Source organism: Arachis hypogaea, chromosome 15 (assembly GCF_003086295.3).
Source record: "Arachis hypogaea cultivar Tifrunner chromosome 15, arahy.Tifrunner.gnm2.J5K5, whole genome shotgun sequence".
Classification (NCBI taxonomy): domain Eukaryota; kingdom Viridiplantae; phylum Streptophyta; class Magnoliopsida; order Fabales; family Fabaceae; genus Arachis; species Arachis hypogaea.
The window spans coordinates 40,100,846-40,110,141 of NC_092050.1; the positions used below are offsets into that span (position 1 = coordinate 40,100,846).

Genomic DNA, 9,296 nt, shown 5'->3' on the forward strand with positions numbered 1-9,296 from the left:
ACAGAGAGGGGCATGAGGTTTATCCCTAAACCAAGGTCACACAGAGCCTTAAAGATCATGGTGCCTATGGTACAAGGTATTATGAACTTTCCAGGATCCTGTCTCTTCTGAGGCAATGTCAGTTGATCCAGATCACTTAGTTCATTGGTGAACAAGGGAGGTTCATCTTCCCAAGTTTCAATACCAAATAATTTGGCATTTAGCTTCATGATTGCACCAAGGAACTTGGCAGCTTGCTCTTCAGTAACATCCTCATTCTCTTCAGAAGAGGAATACTCATCAGAGCTCATGAATGGCATAAGGAGGTTCAATGGAATCTCTATGGTCTCTAGATGAGCCTCAGAGTCCTTTGGTTCCTTAGACGGAAGCTCCTTATTGATCACTGGACGTCCCAGGAGGTCTTCCTCCTTGGGATTCACGTCCTCTCCTTCCCTTACAGGTTCGGCCATGGTAATAAATTTAATGGCCTTGCACTCTCCTTTTGGATTCTCTTCTGTATTGCTTGGGAGAGTACTAGGAGGGATTTCAATGATCCTTTTACTCAGCTGGCCCTCTTGTGCTTCCAAATTTCTAATGGAAGATCTTGTTTTATTCAAGAAACTCACAGTGGCCTTAGATAGATCAGAGACTAAATTTGCTAAGCTAGAGGTACTTTGTTCGGAGTTCTCTGTCTGTTGCTGAGTGGATGATGGAAAAGGCTTGCTATTGCTAAACCTGTTTCTTCCACCATTATTAAAGCCTTGTTGAGGCCTTTGATCCTTCCATGAGAGATTTGGGTGATTTCTCCATGATGGATTATAGGTGTTTCCATAAGGTTCACCTAAGTAATTCACCTCTGCTATTGCAGGGTTCTCAGGATCATAAGCTTCTTCCTCAGAAGATGCCTCTTGAGTACTGTTGGATGCAGCTTGCATTCCATTCAGACTCTGAGAAATTATATTGACTTGCTGAGTCAATATTTTGTTCTGAGCCAATATGGCATTCAGAGTATCAACTTCAAGAACTCCCTTCTTCATAGGCGTCCCATTACTCACAGGATTCCTCTCAGAAGTGTACATGAACTGGTTATTAGCAACCATGTCAATGAGTTCTTGAGCTTCTGCAGGCGTTTTCTTTAGGTGAATGGATCCACCTGCAGAAGTATCCAATGACATCTTTGATAGCTCAGATAAACCATCATAGAAGATATTCAGGATGGTCCATTCTGAAAGCATGTCAGAAGGACACTTTTTGGTCAGCTGCTTGTATCTTTCCCAAGCTTCATAGAGGGATTCACCTTCTTTCTGTCTGAAGGTTTGAACATCAGCTCTAAGCTTGCTCAGCTTTTGAGGAGGAAAGAACTTGGCTAAGAAAGCCGTGACCAGCTTATCCCAAGAGTTCAGGCTGTCTTTGGGTTAAGAGTCCAACCACACTCTAGCTCTGTCTCTTACAGCAAAAGGGAAAAGCATGAGCCTGTAGACTTCAGGATCTACTCCATTAGTCTTAATAGTATCACAGATCTGCAAGAATTCAGTTAAGAACTGAAAAGGATCTTCAGATGGAAGTCCATGAAACTTGCAGTTCTGCTACATCAGAGAAACTAGCTGAGGTTTCAGCTCAAAATTGTTTGATCCAATGGTAGGAATGGAGATGCATCTTCCATGTAAATTGGATTTAGGTGCAGTAAAGTCACCAAGCATTCTCCTTGCATTATTGTTGTTGGGGTCGGCTGCCATCTCCTTTACTTGTTCGAAATTTTCAATAAGGTTGTCTCTGGATTGTTGTAATTTAGCTTCTCTTAGTTTTCTTTTCAGAGTCCTTTCAGGTTCTGGATCAGCTTCAACAAGAATGCCTTTTTCTTTGTCCCTGCTCATAGGAAAGAGAAGAGAAAAAGAAAAGAAGAGGAATCCTCTATGTCACAGTAAAGAGATTCCTTATTGTTAGTAGAAGAAGAGAAGAAGAAAAATTCGAACACAGATAGAAGAGGGGGTTCGAATTTGGTGAGTGATGTGAGGAAGAGATGTTAGTAGATGAATAAATAAATAGAATAAGATGAGAGAGGGAGAGGATTTTCGAAATTAATTTTTTTGAAAAAGAGTTAGTGATTTTCAAAAATAGTTTTTGAAAAAGGTTAGTAGTTTTCAAAAATTAAGATTTAAAAATTGAAATAATTAGTTAATTAAAAAGAAATTTTGAAAAAGAGGGAGATATTTTCGAAAATTGGAGAGAGAGAGAGTTAGTTAGGTAGTTTTGAAAAAGATAAGAAACAAACAAAAAGTTAGTTAGTTAGTTGAAACAAATTTTGAAAAGATAAGAAGTTAGGAAGTTTAGAAAAAGTATTTTGAAATCAAATTTTTGAAAAAGATAAGATAAGAAGATATTTTTGAAAAGATATGATAGAAATTAGTTTTTGAAAAAGATTTGAATTTTAAAATCACAATTAATGACTTGATTCACAAGAAATCATAAGATATGATTCTAGAACTTAAAGTTTGAATCTTTCTTAACAAGCAAGTAACAAACTTGAAATTTTTGAATCAAAACATTAATTGTTATTGTTATTTTCAAAAATTTGATATAAAAATAAGAAAAAGATTTTTGAAAAATATTTTTGGAATTTTTGAAAATAACTAAGAAATTTGAAAAAGATTTGATTTTTGAAAAAGATTTTGAGAAAGATAAGATTTTTAAATTGAAACTTTGATTTGACTCATAAAAAAAATCAACTTGATTTTTAAAAATTTTTGAAAAAGTCAAATCTAATTTTCGAAATTTATGAGAGAAAAGAGGGAAAGATATATATTTTTTTTATTTTTGAATTTTTATGATGAGAGAGAAAAACAAGAAAAATGATGCAATGCATGAAAGTTATGGATCAAAACAATGAATGCATGCAAGAATGCTATGAATGTCAAGATGAACACCAAGAACACTATGAAGATCATGATGAACATCAAGAACACATTTTTGAAAAATTTTTAATGCAAAGAAAACATGCAAGACACCAAACTTAGAATTCTTTAATGCTTAGACATAAAGAATTCAGGAATGCATATGAAAAACAAGAAAAGACACAAAACATGCAAATGCAAAGATCAAACAAGAAGACTTACCAAGAACAACTTGAAGATCATGAAGAACACTATGAATGCATGAATTTTCGAAAAATGCAAAATGGATATGCAATTGACACCAAACTTATAACATGACACATGACTCAAACAAGAAACATGAAAAATATTTTTGATTTTATGATTTTTTTTTGTATTTTCTTTTAATTTTTTCGAAAATCATTTTAAAAAAAGAAAAATAAGGATTCCAAAATTTTTAATATGAATTCCAGGAATCTTATGCTCTTTAGTCTAAAGCTCCAATCAAAGGGTCAGGCATGGCTTAATAGCCAGCCAAGCTTTAGTATGTAATCCAGACATGACACGCCTAACATGCCCTACAGTCGTGGCTTTACAGCCAACCAGGCTTTAACATGCTTTATGAAACACTAGAATTCATTCTTAAAAATTCTGAAGAAAAATATATTTTTGAAAACATTTTTATTTTAAAATTTTTTTTCGAAAAAAAGGAAAAATTTTTGAAAAATTTTTGAAAATAAAACAAAAAGAAAATTACCTAATCTGAGCAACAAGATGAACCGTCAGTTGTCCAAACTCGAACAATCCCCGGCAACGGCGCCAAAAACATGGTGGACGAAATTGTGATTATACTTTGATTATGTAAAATTCATTGCTCTTTCTTTCCCTGGCAATGGCACCAAAAACATGATGCCAATACCATGGTTCACAACTTCGCACAACTAACCAGCAAGTGCACTGGGTCGTCCAAGTAATACCTTACGTGAGTAAGGGTCGAATCCCACAGAGATTGTTGGTATGAAGCAAGCTATGGTTAACTTGTAAATCTCAGTCAGGCGGATATAAAATAGTAATAGGGTTTTCGAAATTAATTAATAAAATAAGGATAGAAATACTTATGTAAATCATTGGTGAAAATTTCAGATAAGCGTGTAGAGATGCTTTCGTTCCTCTGAACCTCTGCTTTCCTGCTGTCTTCATCCAATCCATCTTACTCCTTTCTATGGCTGGCTTTATGTAAGGATGTCACCGGTGCCAATGGCTACTTTCGATCTCTCTCGGTTAAATGGTCCAAATGCTCTGTCACAGCACGGCTAATCGTCTGGAGGCCTCACCCTTGTCGTTGGTTGCATCCTATTCCTCTCTGTGAAAATGGTTCGATGCGCTGTCACTGCATGGCTAATCATCTTGGAGGTTCTCGATCATACTGGAATAGGATTTACTATCCTTTTGCGTCTGTCACTACACCCAGCACTCACGAGTTTTGAGTTCGTCACAGTCATTCAATCCTAGAGTCCTACTCGGAATACCACGGACAAGGTTTAGACTTTCCGGACTCTCATGAATGCCGCCATCAATCTAGCTTATACCACGAAGATTCTGATTAAGAGATCTAAGAGATACTCATTCAATCTAATGTAGAACGGAAGTGGTTGTCAGGCACGCGTTCATAGGGAATGATGATGATTTTCACGTTCATCACATTCAGGTTGAAGTGCGAATGAATATCTTAGAAGCGAAATAAGATGAATTGAATAGGAAAACAGTAGTACTTTGCATTAATCTTTGAGGAACAGCAGAGCTCCACACCTTAATCTATGAAGTGTAGAAACTCTACCATTGAAAATACATAAGTGAAAGGTCCAGGCATGACCGAGAGGCCAGCCCCCAAAACGTGATCAATAGTCTCCTAAGATGAACAATGGATTAAAACTGAGACCAAAGATGTCTAATACAATAGTAAAAAGTCCTATTTATAATAAACTAGCCACTAGGGTTTACAGAAGTAAGTAATTGATGCATAAATCCACTTCCGGGGCCCACTTGGTGTGTGCTTGGGCTGAGCTTGAATGTTACACGTGCAGAGGCTCTTTCTGGAGTTGAACGCCAGCTTTTGTGCCATTTTGGGCGTTGAACTCCACTTTGCAACTTGTTTCTGGCGCTGGACGCCAGAATTGGGCAGAGAGCTGGTGTTGAACGCCAGTTTGCGTCATCTAAACTTGGGCAAAGTATGAAATATTATATATTGCTGGAAAGCCCTGGATGTCTACTTTCCAACGCAATTAGAAGCGCGCCATTTCGAGTTCTGTAGCTCCAGAAAATCCACTTTGAGTGCTGGGAGGTCAGAATCCAACAGCATCAGCAGTCCTTCTTCAACCTCTGAATCTGATTTTTGCTCAAGTCCCTCAATTTCAGCCAGAAAATACTTGAAATCACAGAAAAACACACAAACTCATAGTAAAGTCCAGAAATGTGAATTTAACATAAAAACTAATGAAAACATCCCTAAAAGTAACTAGATCCTACTAAAAACATACTAAAAACAATGTCAAAAAGCGTATAAATTATCCGCTCATCAATTACAGAGGTGACAAATGAGATGAGGGAAGGCTAACCTTGCCGAGGTAGAGGACTTGTCCTGCACCTTATAGATTTCTTGGGATATAACCTCATGAACTTCTACTTCCTCTCCAATCATGATGCTATGAATCATGATGGCCCGGTCTATAGTAGCTTCGGACCGGTTGCTAGTGAGAATGATTGAACGTTGGATAAACTCCAACCATCCCCTAGCCACGGGCTTGAGGTCATGCCTTCTTAGTTAAACCGGCTTCCCTCTTGAATCTCTCTTCCATTGAGCGCCCTCTTCACATATGTCCATGAGGACTTGGTCCAACCTTTGATCAAAGTTGACCCTTCTAGTGTAGGGGTGTGCATCTCCTTGCATTATAGGCAAGTTGAATGCCAACCTTACATTTTCCAGACTAAAATCTAAGTAATTCCCCCGAACCATTGTAAGCCAATTCTTAGGGTCCGGGTTCACACTTTGATCATGGTTCTTGGTGATCCATGCATTGGCATAGAACTCTTGAACCATTAAGATTCTGACTTGTTGAATGGGGTTGGTGATAACTTCCCAACCTCTTCTTTGGATCTCATGTCGGATCTCCAGATATTCGCTCTTTTTGAGTTTGAAAGGGACCTCGGGGGTCACCTTCTTCATGGCCACAACTTCATAGAAGTGTTCTTGATGCACCCTTGAGAGGAATCTCTCCATCTCCCATGACTCGGAGGTGGAAGCTTTTGCCTTCCCTTTCCTCTTTCTAGAGGTTTCTCCGGCCTTAGGTGCCATAAATGGTTATGAAAAAACAAAAAGCAACGCTTTTACCACACCAAACTTAGAAGGTTTGCTCGTCCTCGAGCAAAAGAAGAAAGAGAAGAGTAGAAGAAGAAGAAAAATAGAGGAGATGGAGGAGGCTTTGTGGTTCGGCCAAGGGGGAGAAGTGGTGTTGAGGTTGTGTGAAAATGAAGGAGTGAAGATGGGTTTATATAGGAGTTGAGAGGGGTGTAGGGTTCGGCTAGTATGGGTGGGTTTGGGAGGGAAAGTGGTTTGAATTTGGATGGTGAGGTAGGTGGGGTTTTATGAAGGATGGATGTGAGTGGTGGAGAGAATGGTGGGATTTGATAGGTGAGGGGTTTTTGGGGAAGAGGTATTGAGGTGATTGGTGAATGGGTGAAGAAGAGAGAGAGTGGTGGGGTAGGTGGGGATCCTGTGGGGTCCACAGATCCTGAGGTGTCAAGGATAGCTCATCCCTGCACCGAGTGACGTGCAAAAACGCCCTTTCTGCCAATTCTGGCGTTAAATGCCGAGCTGCTGCCCTTTTCTGGCATTTAATGCCAGCTCCTTGCCCATTCCTGGCGTTAAACGCCAGTCTGGTGCCCCTTTCTGGCGTTAAACGCCCAGAATAGTGCCAGACTGGGCGTTAAACGCCCATTTGCTGGCCTTACTGGCATTTAAACGCCAGCAAGCTTTTCCTCCAGGGTGTGCTATTTTTTCTCTGTTTTTCATTCTGTTTTTGCTTTTTCAATTGTTTTTGTGACTTCACATGATCATCAACCTACAGAAAATATAAAATAACAATGGAAAATAGATAGATATAACATTGGGTTACCTCCCAACAAGTGCTTCTTTAATGTCAGTAGCTTGATAGCGGGCTCTCATGGAGCCTCACAGATGTTCAGAGCAATGTTGGAACCTCCCAACACCAAACTTAGAGTTTGAATGTGGGGGTTCAACACCAAACTTAGAGTTTGGTTGTGGCCTCCCAACACCAAACTTAGAGTTTGACTGTGGGGGCTCTGTTTGACTCTGTATTGAGAGAAGCTCTTCATGCTTCCTCTCCATGGTTACAGAGGGATATCCTTGAGCTTTAAACACAAGGCAGTCTTCATTCACTTGAATGATCAATTCTCCTCTGTCAACATCAATCACAGCTTTTGCTGTGGCTAGGAAGGGTCTGCCAAGGATGATAGATTCATCCATGCACTTCCCAGTCTCTAGGACTATGAAATCAACAGGGATGTAGTGGTCTCCAACCTTTACCAAGACATCCTCTACAAGTCCATAAGCTTGTTTTCTTGAATTGTCTGCCATCTCTAGTGAGATTCTTGCAGCTTGTACCTCAAGGATCCCTAGCTTCTCCATTACAGAGAGAGGCATGAGGTTTACACTTGACCCTAGGTCACACAAAGCCTTCTCAAAGGTCATGGTGCCTATGGTACAAGGTATTGAGAACTTCCCAGGATCCTGTCTCTTTTGAGGTAGTCTCTGCCTAGTCAAGTCATCCAGTTCTTTGGTGAGCAAAGGGGGTTCATCCTCCCAAGTCTCATTACCAAATAACTTGTCATTTAGCTTCATGATTGTTCCACGGTACTTAGCAACTTGCTCTTCAATAACATTTTCATCCTCTTCAGAGGAAGAATACTCTTCAGAGCTCATGAATGGCAGAAGTAAATCCAATGGAATCTCTATGATCTCATTATGAGCCTCAGATTCCCATGGTTCCTCATTAGGGAACTCATTGGAGGCCAGTGGACGTCCATTGAAGTCTTCCTCAGTGGCGATCACTGTCTCTTCCTCCTCTCCAAATTTGGCCATGTTGATTGTGTTTATGGCCTTGCACTCTCCTTTTGGGTTCTCTTCTGTATTGCTTGGAAGAGTACTATGAGGGAGTTCAGTAATTTTCTTGCTCAGCTGACCCATTTGTGCCTCTAAATTTCTAATGGAGGACCTTGTTTCAGTCATGAAACTCTGAGTGGTTTTAATTAGATCAGAGACCATGGTTGCTAAGTCAGAGTGGTTCTGCTTAGAGTTCTCTGTCTGCTGCTGAGAAGATGATGGAAAAGGCTTGCCATTGCTAAACCTATTTCTTCCACCATTGTTGTTGTTGAAGCCTTGTTGAGGCTTCTGTTGGTCCTTCCATGAGAGATTTGGATGGTTTCTCCATGAAGGATTGTAGGTATTTCCATAGGGTTCACCCATGTAATTCACCTCTTCCATTGATGGGTTCTCAAGATCATAGGCTTCTTCTTCAGATGAAGCGTCCTTAGTACTACCTGGTGCAGTTTGCATTCCAGACAGACTTTGAGAAATCATATTGACTTGCTGAGTCAATATTTTGTTCTGAGCCAATATGGTATTCAGAGTATCAATCTTAAGAACTCCTTTCTTCTGACTTGTCCCATTATTCACAGGATTCCTCTTAGAAGTGTACATGAATTGGTTATTTGCAACCATTTCAATGAGTTCCTGAGCTTCTGCAGGCGTCTTCTTCAGATGAAGAGATCCTCCAGCAGAGCTGTCCAATGACATCTTGGACAGTTTAGACAAACCATCATAGAAGATACCTATGATGCTCCATTCAAAAAGCATGTCAGAAGGACACTTTCTGATCAATTGTTTGTATCTTTCCCAAGCTTCATAGAGGGATTCACCTTCCTTCTGTCTGAAGGTTTTGACTTCCACTCTAAGCTTACTCAATTTTTGAGGTGGAAAGAACTTTGCCAAGAAGGCATTGACTAGCTTTTCCCAAGAGTTCAGGCTTTCCTTAGGTTGTGAATCCAACCATATCCTAGCTCTGTCTCTTACAGCAAAAGGGAATAGCATAAGTCTATAGACCTCAGGGTCAACTCCATTGGTCTTGACAGTGTCACAGATTTGCAAGAATTCAGCTAAAAACTAATGAGGATCTTCTAATAGAAGTCCATGAAACTTGCAGTTCTGTTGCATCAGAGAAACTAATTGAGGCTTAAGCTCAAAGTTGTTTGCTCCAATGGCAGGGATTGATATGCTTCTCCCATAGAAGTCGGGAGTAGGTGCAGTAAAGTCTCCAAGCACCTTCCTTGCATTGTTGGCATTGTTGTTGTTTTCGGCTGCCATATCTTCTT

General features: G+C 39.7%; 2 non-coding genes across 2 annotated transcripts; both read left to right on the plus strand.

Annotated features, from left to right (window-relative positions):
* Positions 1-1,208: 1,208 nt before the first annotated feature.
* Positions 1,209-1,316, plus strand: LOC112752810 (small nucleolar RNA R71). Its single transcript, XR_003177224.1, has one exon. It is a non-coding gene; the product is annotated as a small nucleolar RNA R71 (small nucleolar RNA).
* Positions 1,317-8,775: 7,459 nt separating this feature from the next.
* On the plus strand, positions 8,776-8,883 carry LOC112752850 (small nucleolar RNA R71). Its single transcript, XR_003177261.1, has one exon. It is a non-coding gene; the product is annotated as a small nucleolar RNA R71 (small nucleolar RNA).
* The last annotated feature ends 413 nt before the right edge of the window (positions 8,884-9,296 follow it).